This window comes from Oncorhynchus gorbuscha, linkage group LG21 (genome assembly GCF_021184085.1).
Source record: "Oncorhynchus gorbuscha isolate QuinsamMale2020 ecotype Even-year linkage group LG21, OgorEven_v1.0, whole genome shotgun sequence".
Lineage (NCBI taxonomy): Eukaryota > Metazoa > Chordata > Actinopteri > Salmoniformes > Salmonidae > Oncorhynchus > Oncorhynchus gorbuscha.
In genome coordinates, this window is record NC_060193.1 from 36396740 (window position 1) to 36410398 (window position 13659).

Sequence of the window (13659 nt, forward strand, 5' to 3'; positions counted from 1 at the left end):
AAATGTACATTTGTGTATATGAAATTTGGCTGAAATAGTAATGAAATTAATTACATAAAAATGTTTCAGCTTAATTCTATTGTATGTAAAGAATCCAAACAGTACATCTCTCCACAACAGTGTAAAATCTTCATAAATGTGTTCAATTATAAACCTACTGATGTCTTGCCACAGTTTTCTTACATGCATACAATGCCAAAACATTTACATTTACATTACATTTAAGTCATTTAGCAGACGCTCTTATCCAGAGCGACTTACAAATTGGTGCATTCACCTTATGACATCCAGTGGAACAGTCACTTTACAATAGTGCATCTAAATCTTAAAGGGGGGGGGGGGTGAGAGGGAATACTTATCCTATCCTAGGTATTCCTTAAAGAGGTGGGGTTTCAGGTGTCTCCAAAAAAGATGCAACACTGTTTCTGGGTGGTCATTACAAAAAGAGCAATTTGAGTTGATGTTTTCCTTAAACTTCTTCATATAGTGGTTGGCAGGATAATATTTATGAATCATTTTAAAGGAAACTTCCTTAATTTTGTTAACAAGTTGATACAGTGGGGAGAACACATATTTGACACTACTTACAACGCATGTAGAGGTCTGTAATTTTTTTTTATCATAGGTACACTTCAACTGTGAGAGATGGAATCTAAAACAAAAAATCAGAAAATCACATTGTATGATTTTTAAGTAATTAATTTGCATTTTATTGCATGACATAAGTATTTGATACATCAGAAAAGCAGAACTTAATATTTGGTACAGAAACCTTTGTTTGCAATTACAGAGATTATATGTTTCCTGTAGTTCTTGACCAGGTTTGCACACACTGCAGCAGGGATTTTGACCCACTCCTCCATACAGACCTTCTCTATATCCTTCAGGTTTCGGGGCTGTCGCTGGGCAATACAGACTTTCAGCTCCCTCCAAAGATGTTCTATTGGGTTCAGGTCTGGAGACTGGCTAGGCCACTCCAGGACATTGAGATGCTTCTTACGGAGCCACTCCTTAGTTGCCCTGGCTGTGTGTTTCGGGTCATTGTCATGATGGAAGACCCAGCCACGACCCATTTTCAATGCCCTGGGGGAAGGATTGACAGTTATTTTGTGTTTCTTGCAAATCTTCCACTATGACACTTTCTTCCCAGACACTTTGCTGCCGCACCCACAGTGATGTCCAATTTATTTGACTACCTTGCTACTTGAGCCGTGCAGTTTATCACAGTTGCAATGAACATTACATTTACATTACATTTAAGTCATTTAGCAGACGCTCTTATCCAGAGCGACTTACAAATTGGTGCATTCACCTTATGACATCCAGTGGAACAGTCACTTTACAATAGTGCATCTAAATCTTAAAGGGGGGGGGAGAGGGATTACTTATCCTATCCTAGGTATTCCTTAAAGAGGTGGGGTTTCAGGTGTCTCCGGAAGGTGGTGATTGACTCCGCTGTCCTGGCGTCGTGAGGGAGTTTGTTCCACCATTGGGGGGCCAGAGCAGCGAACAGTTTTGACTGGGCTGAGCGGGAGCTGTACTTCCTCAGTGGTAGGGAGGCGAGCAGGCCAGAGGTGGATGAACGCAGTGCCCTTGTTTGGGTGTAGGGCCTGATCAGAGCCTGGAGGTACTGAGGTGCCGTTCCCCTCACAGCTCCGTAGGCAAGCACCATGGTCTTGTAGCGGATGCGAGCTTCAACTGGAAGCCAGTGGAGAGAACGGAGGAGCGGGGTGACGTGAGAGAACTTGGGAAGGTTGAACACCAGACGGGCTGCGGCGTTCTGGATGAGTTGAAGGGGTTTAATGGCACAGGCAGGGAGCCCAGCCAACAGCGAGTTGCAGTAATCCAGACGGGAGATGACAAGTGCCTGGATTAGGACCTGCGCTGCTTCCTGTGTGAGGCAGGGTCGTACTCTGCGGATGTTGTAGAGCATGAACCTACAGAAACGGGCCACCGCCTTGATGTTGGTTGAGAACGACATCCACACTGATATGTCTGCCAGACATGCAGAGATGCGATTCGCCACCTGGTCATCAGAAGGGGGAAAGGAGAAGATTAGTTGTGTGTCGTCTGCATAGCGATGATAGGAGAGACCATGTGAGGTTATGACAGAGCCAAGTGACTTGGTGTATAGCGAGAATAGGAGAGGGCCTAGAACAGAGCCCTGGGGGACACCAGTGGTGAGAGCGCGTGGTGAGGAGACAGATTCTCGCCACGCCACCTGGTAGGAGCGACCTGTCATGTAGGACGCAATCCAAGCGTGGGCCGCGCCGGAGATGCCCAACTCGGAGGGTGGAGAGGAGGATCTGATGGTTCACAGTATCGAAGGCAGCCGATAGATCTAGAAGGATGAGAGCAGAGGAGAGAGAGTTAGCTTTAGCAGTGCGGAGCGCCTCCGTGATACAGAGGAGAGCAGTCTCAGTTGAATGACTAGTCTTGAAACCTGACTGATTTGGATCAAGAAGGTCATTCAGAGAGAGATAGCGGGAGAGCTGGCCAAGGACGGCACGTTCAAGAGTTTTGGAGAGAAAAGAAAGAAGGGATACTGGTCTGTAATTGTTGACATCGGAGGGATCGAGTGTAGGTTTTTTCAGAAGGGGTGCAACTCTCGCTCTCTTGAAGACAGAAGGGACGTAGCCAGCGGTCAGGGATGAGTTGATGAGCGAGGTGAGGTAAGGGAGAAGGTCTCCGGAAATGGTCTGGAGAAGAGAGGAGGGGATAGGGTCAAGCGGGCAGGTTGTTGGGCGGCCGGCCGTCACAAGACGCGAGATTTCATCTGGAGAGAGAGGGGAGAAAGAGGTCAGAGCACAGGGTAGGGCAGTGTGAGCAGAACCAGCGGTGTCGTTTGACCTAGCAAACGAGGATCGGATGTCGTCAACCTTCTTTTCAAAATGGTTGACGAAGTCATCTGCAGAGAGGGAGGGGGGGGGAGGAGGATTCAGGAGGGAGGAGAAGGTGGCAAAGAGCTTCCTAGGGTTAGAGGCAGATGCTTGGAATTTAGCGTGGTAGAAAGTGGCTTTAGCAGCAGAGACAGAGGAGGAAAATGTAGAGAGGAGGGAGTGAAAGGATGCCAGGTCCGCAGGGAGGCGAGTTTTCCTCCATTTCCGCTCGGCTGCCCGGAGCCCTGTTCTGTGAGCCACGGAGCGGGAGGGGAGGACCGAGCTGGCCTGGAGGATAGGGGACATAGAGAGTCAAAGGATGCAGAGAGGGAGGAGAGGAGGGTTGAGGAGGCAGAATCAGGAGATAGGTTGGAGAATGTTTTAGCGGAGGGAAGAGATGATAGGATGGAAGAGGAGAGAGTAGCGGGGGAGAGAGAGCGAAGGTTGGGACGGCGCGATACCATCCGAGTAGGGGCAGTGTGGGAGGTGTTGGATGAGAGCGAGAGGGAAAAGGATACAAGGTAGTGGTCGGAGACTTGAAGGGGAGTTGCAATGAGGTTAGTGGAAGAACAGCATCTAGTAAAGATGAGGTCGAGCGTATTGCCTGCCTTGTGAGTAGGGGGGGGAAGGTGAGAGGGTGAGGTCAAAAGAGGAGAGGAGTGGAAAGAAGGAGGCAGAGAGGAAAGAGTCAAAGGTAGACGTGGGGAGGTTAAAGTCGCCCAGAACTGTGAGAGGTGAGCTGTCCTCAGGAAAAGAGCTTATCAAGGCATCAAGCTCATTGATGAACTCTCCGAGGGAACCTGGAGGGCGATAAATGATAAGGATGTTAAGCTTGAAAGGGCTGGTAACTGTGACAGCATGGAATTCAAAGGAGGCGATAGACAGATGGGTAAGGGGAGAAAGAGAGAATGACCACTTGGGAGAGATGAGGATCCCGGTGCCACCACCCCGCTGACCAGAAGCTCTCGGGGTGTGCGAGAACACGTGGGCGGACGAAGAGAGAGCAGTAGGAGTAGCAGTGTTGTCTGTGGTGATCCATGTTTCCGTCAGTGCCAAGAAGTCGAGGGACTGGAGGGAGGCATAGGCTGAGATGAACTCTGCCTTGTTGACCGCAGATTGGCAGTTCCAGAGGCTACGGGAGACCTGGAACTCCACGTGGGTCGTGCGCGCTGGGACCACCAGATTAGGGTGGCCGCGGCCACGCGGTGTGGAGCGTTTGTATGGTCTGTGCAGAGAGGAGAGAACAGGGATAAACAGACACATAGTTGACAGGCTACAGAAGAGGCTACGCTAATGCAAAGGAGATTGGAATGACAAGTGGACTACACGTCTCGAATGTTCAGAAAGTTAAGCTACGTAGCAAGATTCTTATTGACTAAAATGATTAAAATGATACAGTACTGCTGAAGTAGGCTAGCTGGCAGTGGGTGCGTTGTTGACACTACACTAATCAAGTCGTTCCGTTGAGTGTAATAGTTTCTGCAGTGTTGCTATTCGGGGGCTAGCTGGCTAGCTAGCAGTGTTGTTAACGTACGTTGCGTTAAAAGAACGACAATAGCTGGCTAGCTAACCTAGAAAATCGCTCTAGACTACACAATTATCTTTGATACAAAGACGGCTATGTAGCTAGCTGTGTAGCTAGCTACGATCAAACAAATCAAACCGTTCTACTGTAATGAAATGAAGTGAAAATGTGATACTACCTGTGAATGCGACCGGGTTGTTGAGTTCTATTCAGAAGACGTTGGCTAGCGTTGGCTAGCTAGCAGAGTCTCCTACGTTAAGGACGACAAATAGCTGGCTAGCTAACCTCGGTAAATTAAGATAATCACTCTAAGACTACACACTCTAAACCTAAACAACACAATTATCTTGGATACGAAGATACGAAGACAGCAAAGACAGCTATGTAGCTAGCTAACACTACACTAATCAAGTCGTTCAGTTGAGTGTAATAGTTTCTCCAGTGCAGCTAATCAGTGGACGTTAGCTAGCTGGCTAGTGAAGACTACGTTAGGACGGCGAAATACGATAATTACGCAATTATCTTTGATACAAAGACGGCTATGTAGCTAGCTGAGAAGAAATGGCTAAGATTAGACAAATCAAACCGTTGTGCTATAATGAAATATAATGAAATGTAATGAAATGTAATGAAAAAGTTATACTACCCGCGGGAGCGAAGTGCCGATGCGACCACTCGCTCCAACCCGGAAGTAAGTCTAAAAATACAAAATACATTTTCTTTATATACAGCGTATCTGGTTCTCTTGGTTGACAAATATTCACTATGTGCTGTGCCCCACACTACCATCTCTTCAACACTTGTGTCACTTGCTCTCTCAATTATTTTGATTACCTCCCCATAGGAGATTTGATGGACTGCCACATCAACCTTCTTCACCCTTACAGGGCACCCCACAAACTCTGGGTCATAATCCCCACCACAACTGCTGCACGGCTGTTCTTCAATCCAATCTTCCGTCAAGCGGGTCAAATGAAAGGCACTTACCATACCTCTGATTCTCGTTGCGAGTTTATCCTCCTTAACTTCCATCGACACCCTGGAGATGACTCCCTTAACCCCTCGCCTCCTCCCCACTGAAATCTAATTAGCATTAAACAAATCCACATCAAATTCTGTCTGTTTAAGCTAGAGATATCTGTTTTTGCATGGTATCGTGACTTTATATCGTTAATGTGACGACTGCTGTTTATCGAATAATTAACTATGTTTATAATTATGTGATTAGATTAATCAGGTAATCATTAACTCAGTAACCTGGGGCACCATGGGAAAAGTTTGTTTAATGAGTTTGCGTTTCCCAAATGAACTCAAAGAACATCAGAATATTGATTTTAAAGCAGTTGCAAATTCATTAATTTCTTCTAAAGTCTCATCCTGAACATAGAATAATTCGTAAATCTGCACAAACCCAGGTCTCACTAAATCATTACGTACTTACCACACCAATAAAGTTGATTATTTATTTACTAACAAACTAAATGATAATATAAGATAAACATTAACAAACACACAGTCTAATGATTAGAACGTAGTACAATGAAACAGGTCCCTAGCAGACCAACACAATATGACACGTGTTACACAAGATGGGGATTTTAGAAAGAGAGAGAGTGAGAGTGAGAGTGAGAGTGAGAGTGAGAGAGAGAGAGAGAGAGAGAGAGAGAGAGAGAGAGAGAGAGAGAGAGAGAGAGAGAGTGCACGAGAGAAAAGTACTGTTGGATACATTTGTAAAGTATGCTTTGTTTAGCCCTAACACCTTGCCCCGAATTGCCGCTCTTTATGTGTCAGAATTATAATGATGTAATTACTTGTTGCAGTTCTCCACTGGGTATCTCTACGTGGACCGAGTTCTACTTCTGTCTTCTTCCTCTATTCCTCAGACACAATTAATCAGGACAAATCTCTAATGGATTTCACTTTTCAGAGCAAATGATTCACCCTCTTCCAGACCCCAAACGGATCTCCCATATAAACATACTTATTAAAAAAATTGCATCCCAAAAATAAACCTTGTCCGACATACACTTATCAATTTCAATACTTTTTTATTTTTCATTCCGTTCTTAGATGCTATTGATGTCCATTCATCTTCTCCAAAAGCCACTTCTTGTTTCAGATTTAACATCCACTTCCATTTTGATTCCCACTGCCATCCGGGTGAAATTCAATGGGTACCTCCCACAATGGTCATCCAAACTTTGATATTCAAAAATCGCATCCCAAGAAGAAACAAATCCTTATCGAACATACACTTATCAATTTTGATACTTTTTCATTCATATTCTCCAACTCTACTTCTCGTTTCAAATTCGACAACTATTTCCATTATGATTCCCTCTGCCATCTAGGTGAAATTCAATGGGCACATCCCCACAACGTCCCACAACATTTACGTTTAAACTTTTTTTTTTCTCCTTGTACAATTTTTATTGTTTTATTTTATATAAAGTGACTCATAAGAACTTACTTGATGTTGTATCTGTTGTATTAATTTTATATCAGCCATTCATTTGATTTTGGTTGCCACCTACTGGAGCAAAAATATTTAAGGCATAGGCCTATGCAGTGTGGTACACCAACCAATGGTAATGACAGGATGCCAGTCCTAAATTCTGGATACTGTGTGATATATTTCCCTCAATCTATAATTAGGTGCTATATTTGTCCTATTCTACACATGTATACATATGTATTAATACAAGTGTAAATTGTAAACAAGTTTTTTTGCATATGCCAAATCTCCCAGAGACACCCTCAAAGACGGAGGGGTCAAGGCCAAGATCTGCCATTATCAACAGCAACCCTGGAGTAAGGGCACATCAACAGATTTTTCACCTTGTCGGCTTTAGGATTCAAACCAGTGATCTTTCGGTTACTGGCCCAAGACTCTAACCGCTAGGCTACTTGCCCTTCAAGCTGCAGGCTGCTTTATCAGTGTAGCCTTCCCACTCTGAGTTCCATATAAGCTGTCCCCTTACAATTTTTTCAATTTGTCCACGTATGGTTTATTTATGAACGATTACTCATGTCTGCATGTTCTCTGTCAGTTCTGATTTCCCACACTCAATCCACCCCAATGAAAAATAAGACAAATTGAGTTCAAATGTAATTGACAGACTCAGCCTCTCCACCCATGTGTCTGGTCATCATGACTCAGTTTGTGGTTTATGTGGCAATTTTCCTAACTTTGCTTCCTTTCCATCCACCCAGCTCACAAGCGCTCTCATGAAATCCCCAGGATTCTATCCCTCCCCATTTGTCAGTATCTCACCACTAACTCTCTGCATGTCTCAATATCCTCAATATTTAAGCCACAGTAAATAGTGGCTTGCGAAAGTATTTACCTCCTTGGCATTTTTCCGATTTTGTTACCTTACAACCTGGAATTAAAATAGATTTTAACACCAATTTTTTTCTTTAAGCAATGGCTTTTTCTGGCCACTCTTCTGTAAAGCCCAGTTCTGTGGAGTGTATGGCTTAAGGTGGTACTATGGACAGATACTCCAATCTCCGCTATGGAGCTTTGCAGCTCCTTCAGGGTTATCTTTGGTCTCTTTGTTGCCTCTCTGATTAATGCACTCCTTGCCTGGTCCGTGAGTTTTGGTGGGTGGCCCTCTCTTGACAGGTTTGTTGGGGTGCCATATTCTTAAATGTTTTCAATAATTGATATAATGGTGCTCCGTGGGATGTTCAAAGTTTGGGATATTTTTTAATAACCCGTCCCTGATCTGTACTTCTCCACAACTTCGTCCCTGGCCTGTTTGGAGAGCTCCTTGGTCTTCATGGTGCCGCTTGCTTGGTGGTGCCCCTTGCTTAGTGGTGTTACAGACTCTGGGGCCTTTCATAACAGGTGTGTATATATACTCAGATCATGTGACACTTAAATGAAGTCCACCTGTGTGCAATCTAACTAATTATGTGACTTCTGAAGAACAGTATATACAGTTGAAGTCGGAAGTCTCCATACACAAGTCATGAAAACTCATTTTTCAACCACTCCACAATTGTCTTGTTAACAAACTATAGTTTTGGCAAGTCGGTTAGGACATCTACTTTGTTCATGACACAAGTTATTTTTCCAACAATTGTTAACAGACAGATTATTTCACTTATAATTCCCTGTATCACAATTCCAGGAAGAACCCACTGCTCCAAAACCGCCATAAAAAAAAGCTAGACTACGGTTTGCAACTACACATGGGGACAAAGATCGTATGTTTTGGAGAAATGTCCTCTGCTCTGATAAAACAAAAATATAACTGTTTGGCCATAATGACCATCAATATGTTTGGAGGAAAAAGCGGGAGGCTTGCAAGCTGAATAACACCATCCTAACCGTGAAGCGCGGGGGTGGCAGCGTCATGTTGTGTTTTTTTTTGCTGCAGAAGGGACAGGTGCACTTCACAAAATAGATGGTATCTTGAGGCAAGACAATTATGTGGATATATTGAAGCAACATCTCAAGACATCAATCAGGAAGTTAAAGCTCCCTTTGTTGTTTCCTGAAGTCCACGATCATCTCCTTTGTTTTGTTGACGTTGAGTGAGAGGTTGTTTTCCTGACACCACACTCCGAGTGCCCTCACCGCCTCCCAGTAGGCCGTCTCGTTGTTGTTGGTAATCAAGCCCACCACTGTAGTGTCGTCTGCAAACTTGATGATTGAGTTGGAGTTGGAGGCGTGCATGGATACACAGTCCTGTGTAGCTCAGTTGGTAGAGCATGGCGCTTGTAACGCCAGGGTAGTGGGTTCGTTCCCCGGGACCACCCATATGTAGAATGTATGCACACATGACTGTAAGTCGCTTTGGATAAAAGCGTCTGCTAAATGGCATATATTATTATATATTATTATATTATTATTATTATTATTATTATTTATTATATTATTATTATTATATTATTATATTATTATTATTATTATTATATTATTATTATTATTATTATTATTATTATTATTGAACAGGGAGTACAGGAGAGGGCTGAGAATGCACCCCTGTGGGGCCCCTGTGTTGAGGATCAGTGGTGTGGTGATGTTGTTTCCTACCTTCACCACCTGTGGGCGGCCCATCAGAAAGTCCAGGTCCCAGTTGGACTTGGCGGGGTCGAGACCCAGGGTCTCGAGCTTAATGAGGAGTTTGGAGGGTACTATGATGTTAAATGCTATGGTGTTAAATGCTACAGTAATCCGTGATTGACTGTAGACTGTAGTCTTGTGTTTGAGCTGTTGAATCAGAATAGCTGTTCTGTTTGTATTCAGTCATGTTTCCAGCCGCCTTGCCATGATTAAAAGCGGTGGTTCGCTCTTTCAGTTTTGTACGAATGCTGCCATCAATCCACAGTATCTGGTTAGGAAAGGCTTTAATAGTCACAGTGGGTACAACATCTCTGATGCACCTTCTTATAAACTCGCTCAGAGTCAGCGTATACATCAATGTTGTTTTCTGAGGCTATCCAGAACATATCCCAGTCCACGTGATCGAAGCAATCTTGAAGCGTGGAATCCGATTGGTCAGACCAGTGTTGGACAGACCTGAGCACTGGTGTTTCCTGTTTTAGTTTCTGTCTGTAGGCTGGGAGCAACAAAATGGAGTCATGGTCAGATTTGCCCAAGGCAGGGCCGGGGAGGGCTTTGTATGCATTGCGGAAGTTAGAGTAACAATGATCCAGAATGCTACCAGCCCATGTTGCGTATTCGATATGCTATGGTTTCCAGTTAACATAGAGTCCAGTGAAGTTCTCGCAGGACTGACGAGGTATCTGCTTGGGGTGGATATACACGGCTGTGACTATAATCAAAGAGAATTCTTTTGGAAGATAATGCGGTCGGCTTTTGATTGTAAGGAATTCTAGGTCAGGTGAACAAAAGGACTTGAGTTCCTGTATGTTGTTGCGATTACACCATGAGTCGTTAATATTAAGGCATACACCCCCGCCCTTCTTCTTACCTGAAATATGTTTGTTTCTGTCAGAGCGATGCATGAATAAACCGAGTGGCTGTTCCGACTCTGACAACATATCCCGAGTGAGCCATATTTCTGTAAAACAGAGAATGTTACAATCTCTGATGTCTCTCTGGAAAGCACCTTGTGCCCTAATTTCGTCCACCTTGTTATCTAGAGATTGGACATTGGCGAGTAATATGCTTGGTGAATGGTGTGCTCGCTTTCTGAGTCTGACCAGTAGGCCGCTCCATATTCCTCTCCTGCGGCGACCGCATTGTTTTTGGTCGGGCACTGGGATAAGATCCCATGTCCAAGGTGGAGGTTCAAATAAAGGATCCGCTTCGCGAAAAACGTATTCCTGGTCGTAATGTTGTTATGTTGACATCGCTTTTTTATCCAATAGTTCTTCCCGGCTGTATGTAACAACACTTGATGTTTTCTGGGCTAACAATGTAAGAAATAATACATAAAAACAAAACAAATAACTGCATAGTTTCCTCAGGACCTGAAGCGAGGCGACCATCTCTGTCGGCACCATCTTGGACATTCTCTCTTTTTATTTTTTTTGTGTTTGATTTAGGAAAGTTGATCAAATAACCTTATTTGCACTGAAGGAGATATCCCCTTGGCGCATAAATTATGGAGAAGCAGAGGAGCACAGGGAGATCTGTCATGTCTCTGCAGTTGTGAAATCAAACTCCCTCAGGACAAACAATCATGCATGTTTTCTTACCCTCTCCCATGTTGAGAATCTTAAGTTATCCCTGGTCCAATTAATGATTGTGTCAGCCTCTATCACAGTTTGTAAAGTTGCAAAGATCAATTACTTTTTGATGAGGAAACAGAAATGATTCTACACCTATCAACAGAGTAATTCCCATTTGGAAAAATAGTTATATCAGTTGTAATGTCTATCTTTCGAGCTTTCTTGGCTCGGGTACCTTCACTCCCACACATGACAAAAATACCACAGAGCAGTGCTCGTTGAAGCAGAGTCCTCATTGACCCCTCCTCACTCGTTCCACCTCCTCTGGCTGGCATTTTACAGTTGTCTGGGTTACATTAGCCCTTCCAAAATGGAAGGGAACAATTACAGTCATGGTCGATCTGAAGACATGTAACCAATGGGCGACTGACTGTACACTGAATAGGAAGGAAGACAAAGTTCAGAGTGAATTAAAGTTGATGATGTCAAGTCAACATCATCACACGCTCACGTTTGCCTTATGATTTTTCTGCAAAATAATTAGAGGAAGTATACAATGATTCACATCCATGTACATTATGCTTCACATAATTGTAGCTTATGGGTTCTAAGTAGAATTTACCCTTTTTCTTGGAAGAAAATAAACATACGAGCAGTAAATCAGCATGACAATTCAGTTTTACGAACTCATTCCAATGTGTTTTGAATCATTCATCACCCTCGTTGTATATCTCTGTTGTTATTCCTTGAGGAACATACCAATGTTTCCTGTGTGCTCTATGGGATGACTGATGAGGAATTCATCCCAATCCTTATTTTCATGAATTTAACGACACAATACCAGATATAATGCATCATCCCAATTCCCTCTGGTTATGCAACTGGATGCCAAGATTTGTTGAAACATGTCGATGTTTGTTTACTGGAAACTGATATATGGTTCATTTTACAACTCCTATGTGAAAGCTCCTTGTTTGGCCGTACCAGCATTTTCACAATCTAGACACACACACACACACACACACACACACACACACACACACACACACACACACACACACACACACACACACACACACACACACACACACACACACACACACACACACACACACACACACACACACACACACACACACACACACACACACACACACACACACACACACACACACACACACACACACACACACACACACACACGAGAACACGAGAAAGAGCAGTATTAGAGTAATGTGACGTGACTGAGACACAGACATGGCTGTACATGTTGCCGTCTCTCCACACAAAAGAACAATAAATCTTACCCATAACCACTTCCATCTTATCATCTTCCACTGGCTGATGGCAAATCCTAAAACCACTCCATCTCTGCACCAAAACACCTTGACACCGTGGGCAGTTAAGTTTGAACCTCATATGTTTTATGTTGTTATGTGTCTTGTATATACCAATTCAGCACCACACAGAATGTTCCCTCAAGGAATTTGCATTGAAACACTTTGGCAACAGTAAGACTTTGTTCCCCCATTCCTCCTGTTTATCAGTTCCTAAGGTGTCCAGGCACATACTGGCTCTGTGTACCCCACCCCCACCTCCTCTTCACCCAGCTTATCATACAGCCTTCACAGCTGGTGTCTTTCACAAAAACACAGCCATTGCTGTAGATCATTTACCTTGTTGCACAATTCTAAACCGAATTAGAACAGACAAGCGATTCCTGATGAAAAGTCATCGCTAATAACTTCTTCATGAATAAATAATTATACATGAATAAATTCATACTAATCCCATTTTAAGAGCAACATTTTGTTTTCATCACCATACTTATTCAAAATAATCAACTTTCTCTGCAGTCTCCATATTTGTTTAGTGTCAGTCTTTCCTAAATATGAGTTCAGAGGCACTGCTAATGACTATTGAAGCAATGCATTCAGTGATCAGGTTGATGACATTGACAAAATGTAAGAACCAAATGACTATGACTGGAGTCCCATTATACCTGGTTCTAAAATGATTGTGCCCACATTTTTAGACAGGTGTAGACAATCAAAAGACAAATTGTGATCTGATTGTGATCAGTTCTTCCTGCCCACCTTTGGAGGTATTCAGGCACACATTGTCTGGATATCTTACAAGTGTAGACGGATCTGGACAGCAAAACCATTTAAATCATAACTCCGCCCTCTAAAATCATTGACAGGTGGCACCATTCATTTATGGCATCAATATGTGTCAAAATAAATATTATTTTGAAAGAATACCTGTCAAATTATTTGCATACAGGGAGGGACCAGGAAATCTGGTCACAATGGGGACACAATGGACGAATAAGAGACACATTTTAATACCATGAGTAGACTCATGTCTGAGAATGTGGGAACAATTAGAATGTGAACAGGAGCAGGACACAGGACACATATTAAAACCAGGTATGAATGAAGCTTGGGACTGGGAAGTGCATTAGTCTTTTGAAAGTGAACTGAAGTGGACAAAAAATGCTCTGCTCCAGCTCATTGTATAGAAAAAAGAGCCTCTCACATAAAGACATGCCCCCTCACGTCATAATCTAAACCATTTTGTGCAGATTACACTCCCCCACAG